The sequence below is a fragment of the Mustelus asterias genome, chromosome 20 (assembly GCF_964213995.1).
Source record: "Mustelus asterias chromosome 20, sMusAst1.hap1.1, whole genome shotgun sequence".
Taxonomy (NCBI): domain Eukaryota; kingdom Metazoa; phylum Chordata; class Chondrichthyes; order Carcharhiniformes; family Triakidae; genus Mustelus; species Mustelus asterias.
In genome coordinates, this window is record NC_135820.1 from 73,296,646 (window position 1) to 73,310,990 (window position 14,345).

A 14,345-nucleotide genomic window follows, 5' to 3' on the forward strand; every position below is an offset into this window, starting at 1 on the left:
GTCTGTACGGTGAGGGTGACAGGAGGGGACATCACACATCCAAACCTAAAAGCCTCTTCCCTCTCAAAACACATCCAACAAAACTAACTGAACGGTGAGCTGCAATGCCAACAAAGGAATTTCCACCCAGCTGTTCAGATGAAGATTAATGAACATCTGGGGCTGAGATGAAGAGGCTGGGGGTGGGGGAGGGAGTCGTAGCGAGAGGACTGGGAAGCACTCGGGCAGACACTACACAACGTGCCCCCTCCACAACCCTACCAATCTACTTTCTTCCTCACTCTGGTCCCCGCTGAAGGAGACGCCCCCCCCCTGCTGTGGTGCAGTCCCACACTGAAATTCAGTATCTTGCTCGAGTGCTGATTCTCCATGCAAGAACACAGACGGTGAGCCCTCCTTTTACATCCCATTCACAGCGCCTGGAATTAGCCACTGGAGTTAATCCGAATGAGAAAACTCAGCACAGACCAGCCCCATGTAGGGAGTGACTATTGGGCCCATCTTACCTGTGCTGGCTCTCTGAATGAGCTGTTGTGTCAAAACCCACGAGCCTTCTGCTCTTTCTCCACAGTTAAAAATAGAATAGAATCATAGAATCCCTACAGTACAGAAGGAGGCCATTCAGCCCATCGAGTCTGCACCGATAAGAATCCCACCTAGGCCCTATCCCCGTAACCCCACGTATTTACCCCGCTAATCCCTCTAGCCTACACATCCCGGGACACTGAGGGACAATTTAGCACGGCCAATACCTCTAACCCGCGTATCTTTTGGACTGTGGGAAGAAACCGGAGCACCCGGAGGAAACCCACGCAGACAAGGGGAGAACGTGCAGACTCCACACAGATAGTCACCCAGGCCAGGAATCGATCCCGGGTCTCTGGAGCTGTGAGGCAGCAGTGCTAACCACTGTGCTACCGTGCCACAAAAAATTATTTTAAGCACGTGTAGAATTTACTTTTCAAAGTCTCTACTTCCAATCTGGCAATGCATTCCAGTTCACAACTCACTTTATAGAGAGAAGGTCGAATTTCCTCTTGGCTTTTTTTCCCAATCATCATATATCTATATTGGCACGGTGGTTAGCGCTGCTGCCTCACAGGTGCAAAATACTAATTTAGTACCTCAAATACTTCTGCCGGCTCGGTTCAATTCCCGGCTTGGGTGACTGTCTGTGTGGAGTCTGCACCTTCTCTCTGTGTCTGCGTGGGTTTCCTCCGGGTGCTCCGGTTTCCTCCCACAGTCCAAAGACGTGCTGGTTAGGGTGCATTGGCCGTGCTAAATTCTCCCTCAGTGTACCCGAACAGGCGCCGGAGTGTGGCGACTAGGGGATTTACACAGTAACTTCATTACAATGTGAATGTGAGCCTACTTGCGACTAATAAATAAACTTGAAAACCCCTTAAACTTTAAAACTCCTCAACCCTCCTGCTATTCCTTACACACCTTCTCAAATTACCTCCAAAAATTTGAATGAAATCTCGTCCTTAACTTTCTGCCTCTCTTGAGGAGAACAATTCCAGCTTCTCCAGTCTCTCTACGTAACGGAGGTCCCTCGTTGCCGGTGCCATTTTGGTAAAACTCCTTTGCAGCCGCACCAAAGGCCTTGACATTCTTCCTAAAGTCTGGTGCCCGGAATTAGACACCAGCTGGGACCTAACCATTGATTTATGAAGCTTTTCACACAGCTTTTGTCCTCTATTTATAAAGTCATAGGTTTTGTAGGTTTTTTTATTATCGGCCTCATTACATGAATAGTGTACCCTCGAAAGAAATTTGTATAAGAGTTATACTTGCGTAATGCTAACTGGGGTAGTCCTCCTCTCTGGAGTATAATAGTTATCCATGATCATAGAATAGAAGCATAGGATCAGTACAGTGCAGAAGAGGCCATTCGGCCCATCGAGACTGCACTGACTCCCTGCCAGTGTATCTTACCTACACCCTCTCCCCCACCCTATTCTCATAACCCCCCACATTTACCCTGGCTCATCCACGCATCTTTGGGCACTAAGGGGCAATTCAGTATGGCCAATCCACCTAAACTGCACATATTTGGACAATAAGGGGCAATTTAACATGGTCAACACACCTAACCTGCATATCTTTGGACTATGGGATGAAACCGGAGCATCCGGAGGAAATCCACGCAGACATGGGGAGAACATGCAGACTCCCCACAGACAATGACCCAGGCCGGGAATCGAACCTGGGTCCCTGGCGCTGTGAGGTAGCAGTGCTAACCACTGTGCCACCGTGCTGCCTCAAAGAATGAGGCACGCTTATTTTCACTTAGTTACTAATCTCTTGTACCTGTTGCAGTTTAAATACATAAATAAATGTGATGTTGCCCATCGCCAGTTGATGAATATAATTCTTTTTAGGAACATAAGAGAGTTGCTAAAAAGAATTGAGGAGATTGATGCCACAGAGACCCCCTATTGACCAGAGCGTGCAACTACATGTGACGGTTGACATGGAAAAATTGAATGGGAAATGTTGATGGAAATGCATGAAATTAAATGTTAATTCCAGGAAGCAGAGGGTTATGGACAATTTCTGAAAGATTTGTAATAACTCAGGTTAATATTCACAGTTCACCTGCAGCCACATGTGATGGAAATTAATCATTTGTAAAACAGTGTCATGAACACACTGTCTCAATGCATTATATGGACACAGGAAAAATGCTAAATGCTTCACAGAAATGTTCTGATTTACAAAAAAAAACCCAAGGCAATCAGCAGCTGGCGGTCCTGAACCCATCGCTGTCCAGGCAGCTGGCTCAGAGTGGCATCAGGTGGTTGTCCCGTGGGACATTGAAAAATCATACTGGTACAGAGAGCTTTACACCCCTCCCTATCTGAATACCCTTCTCCAGTCCATAGAAAGCACCATAGAAAGCATTCTTTCTGGTTGTATCACAGCTTGGTATGGCTCCTGCTCTGCCCAAGACCGCAAGAAACTACAAAAGGTCGTGAATGTAGCCCAATCCATCACGCAAACCAGCCTCCCATCCTTTGACTCTGTCTACACTTCCCGCTGCCTCGGCAAAGCAGCCAGCATAATTAAGGACCCCACGCACCCTGGACATTCTCTCTTCCGTCGGGAAAAAGATACAAAAGTCTGAGGTCACGTACCAACCGACTCAAGAACAGCTTCTTCCTTGCTGCCGTCAGACTTTTGAATGGACCTACCTTGCATTAAGTTGATCTTTCTCTACGCCCTAGCTATGACTGTAACATCTTTCCTTTCCTTCTCTATGAACAGTATGCTTTGTCTGTATAGCGCGTAAGAAACAATACTTTTCACTGTATGTTAATACATGTGGCAATAATAAATCAAATCAAATCAAGTCAAATCAAATCCTAGAACCGTCTGAGATCTCTGCACACCTTCAATTTTGTACTCCCAGTCATCCCCGATCTTAATCCCTCCATCAGTTGATTGATAAAGTAAACGTAGACCAAAGGTTTCCCCCTGCGGGGCAACCTAGAACAGGAAGTCACAGGTATCGGTTGAGGGTGGCACAGTGGTTAGCTCTGCTGCCTCACAGCGCCAGGGACCAGGTTTCAATCCCGGGTTGGACCACTGTCTGTGTGGAGTTTGCACATTCTCCCCGTGTCTGCGTGGGTTTCCTCCGGGTGCTCCGGTTTCCTCCCACAATCCAAAGATGTGCGGGTTAGGTGGATTGGCCATGCTAAAATTGCCCCTTACTGTCAGGGGGACTAGCTAAGGTAAATGCATGGGGTTACGGGGATAGGGCCTGGTTGGGACTGTAGTCGGTGCAGACTCGATGGGCCGAATGGTTTCCTTCTGCACTGTAGGGATTCTATGAGAGGCGGTAGATTTAAAACTGAGATGAGGGAGAACGACTTCTCGCAGAAGGTGGTGAATTTGTGGAACTCGCTGCCCCCATAGCGCGGGGGAGTCTGAATCATTGAATCGTTTCAAGAAGGAAATAAATATAGTTCCGATTTTTAAAATGGGTTAATAGGAGATGGAATTCCCTCCCTAAATCTCTCCGCATCCCTACCTCACTCTCCTCCTTCAAGACATTATAACCTATGTCTTTGACCGAGTTTTTGGCCACCTGTCCTTTACCTCCTTTTGTGGCTGGGTATCAAAAGTGCCTTGGGACATTTTACAACACTAAAGGCGCTATATCAATGCAACCTGTCGTTGCTGACACGCTGACCCCCCCCATAGTGCATAACGGCACAATACAGCAGGACCAAGAGCAATAAATCACAAAGAGTAGGGCCAGGGGGAAAAGAGGGTTCCCAAATCCTCGAGGAGACTCGAGGGTTAAAGCTTCAATGTCTTTTTTTTTTGTGCAATACAAAATGAAGTCCAGGTGGCTCACCAGAATGTTTGTGTTGTCAATAGACGAGTCAGACAGCTTTCAATTCTCGCTTGTCTCACGTGTTCAGCCTGTTCCCTTTTTTCACACAGTTTGCACACTCTCTCTCTCTCTCTCTCGCCCTCGCTCGCTCTCTCTCCCTCCCTGAAGGTTTCTCTTGCGTCCAAACTGTCCCCGAGCTGCAGCGACCTTCACCTTGGCCAACCGACCAGCTCTCGCGCGCACAGCTGTCAAAGCTGCCCCTGGGCGGGCGGGCAGGGCAGGGGTAAGAGAGCCTGTGCCCGATAAAGGCTGCCTGACAGATTCGTCACAGCTTTCATGTTCCGGTTAAATCCGAGCCAACAGTTCCGACTGTAAAAATGTTTGCCTTTTAATACGAAGGGGAAGGTCTGAGGGAAGGGGTGGGGGTTGGGGGAGGAGGGGGAGGGGGGGGCGGGGGGAGGTGGTTGTTGGTGGAAGATGACAGGAATGACTGCAGATGTCACTGTTGGCATTGTGCCCATGAAATTAGTGTTGCTAATTCTTTTATATTTCAATTACCCAAACTGCTAAGATTATTTCAAACGAGCAAGCTTCAGTCAATGAACAGTTTCTTTGCATAATGAGCTCTGTTTGTATGAAGAGGTTTTTAATTTTTCTTCTTAAAAAGCGGAGAAGGAAAGCGGCGGCAGGAAATGAAAAGAAAGGGCAAAAGCCGTTTGCGTCAATCACCTGAGTGTTCTTACTTAAGCTGAATGGAGTCTGCTCCCACTAAAAGGTCACAGCAGGGAAAGGTTTCCATCGGGGTGGCACAGTAGTTAGCACTGCACTGCTGCCTCACAGCACCACGGACCCGAATTCGATTCCCGGCTTGGTTCGCTGGCTGTGCGGAGTCTGCACGTTCTCCCCCGTGTCTGCGTGGGTTTCCTCCGGGTGCTCCGGTTTCCTCCCACAGTCTGAAAGACGTGCTGGTTAGGGTACATTGGCCACGCTAAATTCTCCCTCAGTGTACCCGAACAGGCGCCGGAGTGTGGCAACTGGGGGATTTTCACAGGAACTTCATTGCAGCGTAAATGTAAGCCTACTCGTGACAATAATGAATAAACCATTGCACTGTTGGTTGGCCATGCTAAATTGACAGGGGATTAACAGGGTAAATATGCGGGATTACGGGAATAGGGCTGGGTGGGATTGTGGTCGATGCAGATTCGATTGGGATTGTGGTCGGTGCAGACTCGGTGGGCCGAATGGCCTCCTCCTGCACTGTAGAGATTCTATGATTCTATGCCCCAACCACGCATCAGAAATGCGATGGGACATTTACCCTTCCCACATCAGCTAAGGTCTCTCTGAGCCGGATAGACAATCTAAATGGTAAATATTGGGCTAATCCATGCCGTCAACACACTTCCATGGGCAATAGGCTTTCAATCTCCTTAAAACTGATTTCACTTATTGGAAGGTGTGAGAGGGCAGTGACAGCAGACTTCCAGTCCGCCAGTCTGGGCCCCATCCAAAACTGAAAAAAAAACAACGCACTTATCAGCAGTACCGCCCCAGTGGTCAATTCTTCAAGGCAGAACTTGTTTTCTTCTCAGCGATTTACAAAACTGTACCAGCGGAACAAATTTCCAAACGTCCAGCCAGAATATTTCCACATTCAATGCCCGCTGTTAGCATCTCGACGGTAAAACCACATCCAGCGCACACGGGCAACTTGGAGACAATGTCATTTCTTTTAGACTGCCCAGCCCAGATTTTCCTCATCACCACCCTGGGCATTTCTCCCCACCACCGCCCCCCCCTCCCCCACTCCCACAACTAAGCGTCAGCTGTCCTCAGCTGCCCAAACTCGAACCCTTGAGTCAGGAGGTCATGGGGTCAAACCCCACTCCATCTACTTGGACCCAGAATCTAGGTTGATGGAAAAGAAGACTTGCATTGGTAGAGAGGACCTTTCACAACTGCTGGCCCCTTCTGGCCAGTGAAATACTTTCAAACTGCCCTCACAACGGATCCCAAAGTGCTTCACGGCCAATGAAGCACCTTCGAACCTAATCACTGCTGTAATTATAGAATTATAGAATCCCACGGTGCAGAAGGAGGCCATTCAGCCCATCGAGTCTGCACTGACCACAATCCCACCCAGGCCCTATCCTCATAACCCCATGCATTTACCCTAGCTAGTCCCCCTGACACTAAGGGGCAATTTAACATGGCCAATCCACCCTAACCCGCACATCTTTGAGCTGTGGGAGGAAACCGGAGCACCCAGAGGAAACCCACACAGACACGGGGAGAATGTGCAAACTCCGCACAGACAGTGACCCAAGCTGGGAATCGAACCCGGGTCCCTGGTGCTGTGAGGCAGCAGTGCTAACCACTGTGCCGCCGTGCCGCCCAAAGGAAATGGAGCAGCCAATTTGTGCATAGCAGGCTCCCACAAACCGCAGTCTGATAATAACCAAATATAGTCCTTTACTGACGTTGGTTGAGGGATTAATATTGGCCCGGATACCAGTAAGAACTCTCCTCAAATAACACCATGGTCGACTTCACAGTCACCTGTGAAGTAGGTGGAGTATCTATATCTCAATCAATAAGTGGCACATCTGACAGTGTCGCATTCCCTCAATATTACACTGCAGTGCCAGCCTGCCAAAGGACAGGTGCTAGTTTTCAGAAGAGGTGTGAAGGATCCCATGACACTCTTGCGGAGCGAGAGTCCTCTCAATTATCACTGCCTCTCCTCTGGCTCCCGTACTTGATAGAGAGATTTCTCCTTCTGACAGATCACCAGGCACAGTCTGGCCATGATGCACTCAGAGGGAAGATGTCCAACACACATCGGTGACTCATCCCAGGTGCTAATGCTCTCAGTCAACAGGTCAAAAGCTCCAAACCCAGCATCATCACTGCTGGGCTACATTTGACGTAAATCACACATCTGTCTCCTCACACAGTATCCTTGTTTCCGTGTGAGAGTCAATCACAACATAAGAACCCAACAGACAGTAGACCAACAGAACCTGCTCAGGAAATTTAAATTGCTGAAAAGGGTAAGTAAAAAAAATAGATGGGGAACTAATTTTAAAAGGAGTTTGATAGCTTTCTATGAACATTAGGTATTAAGGATATGAGGTCCTGTGGCGCAGTGGGTTAGAGTCCCTGCCTCTGAGACAGAAATTTCCGAGTCTCGCCCCAAGACTTGATGGCCAAGGAAGGTATGTTCATAACGCGGTCAAAAATAGGATCCCTACAGTGCAGTAGGAGGCCATTCGGCCCATCGAGTCTGCACCGACCACAATCCCACCCAGGTCCTATCCCTGCTTAACTACCCTGCTAATCCCTCTAACCTATCACAGAACTTGGTGCAAATCAGAACACAGGTCTGGGTGACAGACATGAAAATAGAAAGCACGGAAATAAATAAAGTCATATTGGAATGGTGTTATTGACAGCCTCGGCACACCCCAAAATGTTTCCCAAGGGTTAAATTAGCATGTCCAATCCACCTAACCCGCACATCTTTGGACTGTGGGAGGAAACTGGAGCACCCGGAGGAAACCCACGCAGACATGGGGAGAATGTGCAAACTCCACACAGACAGTGACCCAAGCCGGGAATCGAACCCGGGTCCTTAGAGCTGTGAGGCAGCAGTGCTAACCATTGGTTGAATGCCAACCTACAAAACCCTTCCAAACACGTCAATGGCTGGCAGTAAGAGCGGGAGAGACTCCTGGTCAGCCAAGCTTGATGCGGAGTGGTGCTCCCACCCCCCCCCCCACCCCCCCCCCCCCCCCAAGCTACAAGCCCCTGATGACAGACTAGTGACATGTTCTGGGAATTGCCAGCTATGGAAACAGATGAAAGTCTCCCTGAGCGCGCCGCTAGGTGTGGGAAGAGAATTGGAATGGTATTTAGGAAATTTGCCAACGGCAGGTATCTAGAGATTGCAGAACTGCCATCGTCTGATTGGTGACTGAACGAGCTGAAGGGGTTAAACGGCCGGCTCTTGTTCCTTTCGACCTGACTTCTCTGCTCGAACAGTGAGGAGGAGATAACCCCAAAACTGGAGCTCGGTCATTTAGAGGTGATGTCAGGAAACTCATCTTCACAGGAAATCCGTAACTCCCTCCTTCAAAACATTGTTGTTGGGGTCAAATGATAAATAAAAACCAAAACATTGATTGGTAGATTTTTGTTTAGTAGAGTGCCTTGCTGTGCGGTCACTGGCTGCCTTGTTTCCCAGATTGCAACAGTGGCTACACCTCAGTAAATTACAGCACTGAAGGAGAATCCGATACATAAACGGGATGTTTGGCTGGGAAACATTTTGGGGTGTGCCGAGGCTGCCAATAACACCATTCCAATACGACTTTATTTATTTCCGTGCTCTCTATTTTCATGTCTGTCACCCAGACCTGTGTTCCGATTTGCACCAAGTTCTGTTTCCCTATCACCCCTGCGCTCGCTGACATACACCGGCACCCAACTGAGCAACCACCTGATCCCAAAATTCCCATCCTTGTTTTCAAGTTTCTCCATAGCCTCTTCCCCTCCCATCCCTGTGGTTACCTCCAGTCCCACAATCCTCTGCACTCCCCTCATTCTCTCCTCCTGGGCAGCACTGATTTCCCAACATTCGCTGGCAATGCCTTCTGTGGCCTTGGAATTCCCTCCCTAACCTTCTGCCTTTCAGGCACTCTGTGAAACCTCACCCTCTTCAGCCAAGCCTTTGGTCGCTCACCCTCCTCCTATCTCCTTGTGCGGCCCAGTGTCAGATTTTGTTTGCTCACCGCCATCTTCTCAGGGACAATTAGGGATGACAAGAGCAACAACCGCTGGCCCAGCCAGCGACACTCACCTCTCATCAAACAATATGAAAAATTCTCCCGTGAAGCACCTCGCGATGTTTTATTAATTTGATCTGATTTACAGAATCACAGAATAATACAGTGCAGAAGAGGCCCTTTGGCCCATCGAGTCAGCACCGACCCATGAAAGGCCCTGACCTGCCCACCTAATCCCATTTGCCAGCACTTGGCCCATAGCCTTGAATGTTATGGCGTGCTAAGTACTCATCCAGGTATTTTTAAAGGATGTGAGGCATCCCGCCTCCACCACCCTCCCAGGCAGCGCATTCCAGACCGTCACCACCCTCTGGGTAAAAAAGGTTTTCCTCAAATCCCCCCTAAGCCTCCCATCCCTCACTAATTTATTATTGTCACATGTATTAGTATACAGTGAAAAGTATTGTTTCTTGCACACTATACAGACAAAGCATACCGTTCATAGAGAAGGAAAGGAGAGAGTGCAGAATGCGGTGTTACATTCATAGCTAGGGTGTAGAGCAAGATCAACTTAATATGAGGTAGGTCCATTCAAATGTCTGATGGCAGCAGGGAAGAAGCTGTTCTTGAGTCAGTTAGTATGTGACCTGATCTGATTTGATTTGCTTTATTATTGTCACATGTATTGGGACACAGTGAAAAGTATTGTTTCTTGCGCGCTATACAGACAAAGCATACTGTACTTTTGTATTTTTTCCCCGACGGAAGAAGGTGGAAGAGAGAATGTGTCCGGGGTCCTTGATTATGCTGGCTGCTTTTCCGAGGCAGCGGGAAGTGTAGAAGGAGTCAATGGATGGGAGGCTGGTTGGCGTGATGGACTGGGCTACGTTCACAACCCTTTGTCGTACACTGAAGACGCTGTATATAAATATGTTGCTGTTGTTGTTTTGGAGACCCCCATCCCCACTCCCCCCTCCACCCCGTCCCGTTTGTGTATCGGATCCTGCTTCAGTGTAGTAATTAACCCTATAATTAGCTCTGCTTTCAACATAGCGAGGAGAAACCCTCAGTCACTGTGGAGGATGCCATTTGGCTCTTCGCCCAGTTCAGTGTCTGTTCCTGGGAACAATGCCAGAGGGATGTTAACATTGCAACTGCATGCTGTGGATGTGGCTTCCAGTGTGTGACGTCGCCATGGCTGCAGGCAATGGAACAAACGAAGGCTCGGCAAAGTACAATGTGAGAATGAGAGAGTGAGAGAGGGAGAGTAGGAGAAAGAGAGAGAGAAAACCCCGGAGGATTTTGCAGATCCATCTATCTTTCTTTCACCTCGATTCTCAAGAGATCTTCAATTGGTGTCATTCCGAGACTGCGTGATGCTGTCAGTGCCAGGTACCCCTGGGAGAGGGTAGAGAAAACATTACACTGTTGGAAAATGCCTGTGCATACAGCAGGTGAGAGCAGGATTGGACATGAATGGGATATAGTCCCCTGTGATAGTCACTCTCCATCACACATGAAAATTAGCCATGTGGACATGTTACCAGAGGGTGCCGATGAAACAGACTGATCCTAGATTTTTTTCAGTGATGATAACACTTGGTCCTTGCGTTTCCCTAGACTGAGCTTCAGGAAGGGTTGCGGGGGGGGACTTACACGAGTGAACAATAAGACAAAGACAGCTGTAAAGGAGAGAATTTGTTTGCTCCAAGAGTTCAGGATAGTTGGTGAGCTTATATACAAATGAACGTGCACATAATGGGTGGCAGGGTGGTTAGCACTGCTGCCTCACAGTGCCAGGGACCCGGGTTCAATTCCCGGCTTGGGTCACTGTCTGTGTGGAGTCTGCATGTTCTCCCCGTGTCTGCGTGGGTTTCCTCCGGGTGCTCCGGTTTCCACCCACAGTCCAAAAGACGTGCTGGTTAGATGCATTGGCCGTGCTAAATTCTCCCTCAGTGAACCCGAACAGGCGCCAGAGTGTGGCGACTAGGGGATTTTCACAGTAGCTTCATTGTAGTGTTAATGTAAGCCTACTTGTGACACTAAACTTTAAACTTAAACTTTAGTTCATAGGAACTGGTGGACAAGGAAATAAACCAAAGCGCATCTTGTTCACCTTCTATCAGTCTGGGGGCCACACGATACAATAATAACAGAGTTGTTGAATTCCGATAGCAATGAATCTCTTCCAATTGAGTCTGCAACAGACTCTGACCTGAGGTGTGGGCAACTGCAGTGTTATAGAGGGCTTTGGGACCTAGGGTTTGAAGTTATCAGTTCTATCTCACTTAACGGACATCATGAGCAGAATTACTCAAATACTACGTCCAAAAATGAGAGTCTGGATGGTTGCTAGGGACAAACATCATCAGGACATTCAGGTTGAGTGCTAAGATGGAAGACATAGCGCGCTGGACAGGGAGCTAGCAGACCTTCTCATCCTCCACTTCTCTCAGGACAGCTCAACCAGATATTGTGCCTTCAGGATAAGGAAACAAGACACGTGGGTTGGAATTAAACATATAGACTACATTCTTCCCGAGGTGATGCAGCAAAATATTTTGGCACAGGTGTGGGCAGCTGCTCAGTTTTATTGTCTCTGATGAACTCATTCGCACAAACAAATCAACCAGAATCTTATTCTTTACCATGAGGCTAATTTCCTCCAGTCAGTTGACACACTGGAAATGAAGGTAGAGATCCGGTCAGTACTTCGAATGAAAAGCATACTCGTTTTGAACTTTACGGCCAGAATTCTCCAACCTCGCCCGTGGCTGGAATTATCCAGTCCCGCTGCTGTGAACGGCGATTTGGCCGAGTGCCAAATTCTCTATTCTTGCTGGCCATGATGCAAGGCAGTGGCACAGTGGTTCGCACTGCTGCCTCACAGCGCCAAGGACCCGGGTTCGATTCCCGGCTTGGGTCACTGTCTGTGTGGCGTCTGCATGTTCTCCCCGTGTCTGCGTGAGTTTCCTCCGGGTGCTCCGGTTTCCTCCCACAGTCCGAAAGATGTGCTGGTTAGGTGCATTGGCTATGCTAAATTCTCCCTCGGTGTACTGTGTCTATGTGGAGTTTGCGCGTTCTCCCCGTATTTGCTTGGGTTTCCTTTGGGTGCTCCAGTTTCCTCCCACGGTCCGAAAGACTTGCTGGTTAGGTGCATTGGCCGTGCTAAATTCTCCCTCGGTGTACCCGAACAGGTGCCACAACGCCAACAGTGCCACAACCTCATTTCCCAGCTTGTTACTTGTGTTTTGAGTCACCTCACATGTGTTCGTCTCATCCTGTCTTTTTTATTAAAGTTTAGCTCCACTATTTGCACTGCATGCAGTTTTGAGGCGAATTAATCTTTAATTCTTTTAAAAGAATATAAGAAGTAGGACAGCATTGGGCCCCTTGCACCTACTCCACCATTGAGTAAGTTCATGGCTGATCTTCCAAGCTGTGATACAATCAGGAAGAATGCTTTCCATGGTGCACCTGTAAAAGTTGGTGAGAGTCGTACCTAACATGCCAAGTTTCCTCAGTCTTCTGAGAAAGTAGAGGCGTTGGTGGGCTTTCTTAACTATAGCGTCAGCGTGGTGGGACCAGGACAGGTTGTTGGTGATCTGGACACCTAGAAACTCGAAGCTCTCGACCATGTAAGCCTACTTGTGACACTAACAAATATGTAAACTTTGATTCCCTAAGTGGCCAGGAATCTGTTGATTCTCAGTCTTGAATATACTCAATGACTGAACACCCACAGTCCCGAGAGATAGAGAATCCCAAAAATTTGTAACCCTCTGAGTAAAGAAATTTCTTCTCGCTCAAGTCCAAAATAGCCAACCCTGTATCCGAGGAGCGTAATCTCTAGTTCTGGGCACTCCAGCGAAGGGAAAATATTTCCCCATCCAGCCCTTTCAAGAATTTTATATATTTCAATGAGATCTAATCTCATCTCTAGGGAATACAGGCCCGGGCAACTCAATCTCTCCTCATCTCTCCTTCAGTGAGATCATATTTTACCATGATTACCTGGGCAGAGAACACAGAGGAACCATGGTAACAGCGTACAACATCAAGCAGGCAATTTTCACTGGCCACTGCACAAGGAAACTTTGGAAGCAAAAATAGAAAAACATTGTCCACCTATAAGACCATAAGATATAGGAGCAGAATTAGGCCATTCAACCCTTCGAGTCTGCTCCGCCATTCAATCATAGCTGACGTGATTCTCATCCCCACCCTCCTACCTTTTCCCTGTAACCCCCGATCCCCTTATTGATCAAGAACCTATCTATCTCTCTCTTAAAGACACTCAATGACCTGGCCTCCACAGCCCTCTGTGGCAATGAGTTCCACAGATTCACCACCCTCTGGCTGAAGAAATTCCTCCTCATCTCGGTTCTAAAGGGTCGTCCCTTTAGCCTGAGGTTGTGTCCTCGGATCCTAGTCTCTCCTACTAATGGAAACATCTTCCCCACGTCCACTCTATCCAGGCCTTTCAGTATTCTCTAAGTTTCAATGAGATTCCCCCCTCATCCTTCTAAACTCCATCGAGGGTCCTCAACCTCTCCTCATATATCAAGGGCTTAAGTCTGTTTTGAACTCTGGGGAATTTGGATTATCATTTTTAGCAATAAGATAAATCTTGAGGCATGTATGGGATTGAAGTGTATCAGCAGCGAACATCCAAATTTCCGTTGGTTCTGCCTGTGTCAACTGCCCTCCGACCCTCATGTTCCCTCTTGTGGGAGAATCATGGACCAGGGGTCATAGTTTAAACATCAGCGGTCATTCATTTAAGACAGAGATGAGGAGATGTTTTTTTCTCTCAGAGGGTCTTGAGTCTCTGGAACTTTCTTTTCCAAAAGACAGAGTCTTTGGATATTTTTAAGGTTGAGCTGGATAGATTCTTGATTAACAAGGGGGTGGAAGTTTATTGGGGGTAGGCAGGGATGTGGGGTTGTGGTTACAATCAGATCAGCCATGATCTTATAGAATGGTGGAGCAGGATTGAGGGGCCGAGTGGCCTATTCCTGCTCCCAATGCGTTTGTTGTACGCTCACCCCAGGCTGGTGTGCGATGCATGAACCGTCCGGGCTTGCAGACTATGCAACTGCGAAGGCATCACCCCGAAGCTCAATTCTGTCATCACCTACACACATAACCTCATCGGTAGGGATCATAATTGGGACCGGGAAGGAATCCCAGCCGTGTTTCTTCTATGT

The 14,345-nt window shown here is 48.1% G+C and overlaps 1 protein-coding gene across 5 annotated transcripts in view; it reads right to left on the minus strand.

Annotated features, from left to right (window-relative positions):
- The window catches only part of LOC144508631 (protein CBFA2T1-like), a 144,986-nt gene that overhangs the window by 68,324 nt on the left and 62,317 nt on the right, over positions 1–14,345 (minus strand). Inside the window, exon 1 of one of the 5 annotated variants that reach the window (XM_078236841.1) lies at positions 4,367–4,662. The exons of 2 other annotated variants lie outside the window; for them this stretch is intronic. The gene's annotated coding sequence lies outside the window, so the exon portion shown is untranslated. Of the gene's footprint in view, positions 1–1,010; positions 1,202–4,366; positions 4,663–14,345 lie in introns of those variants that run through there. 2 more of the 5 variants (XM_078236843.1, XM_078236844.1) reach the window with 2 other exon arrangements.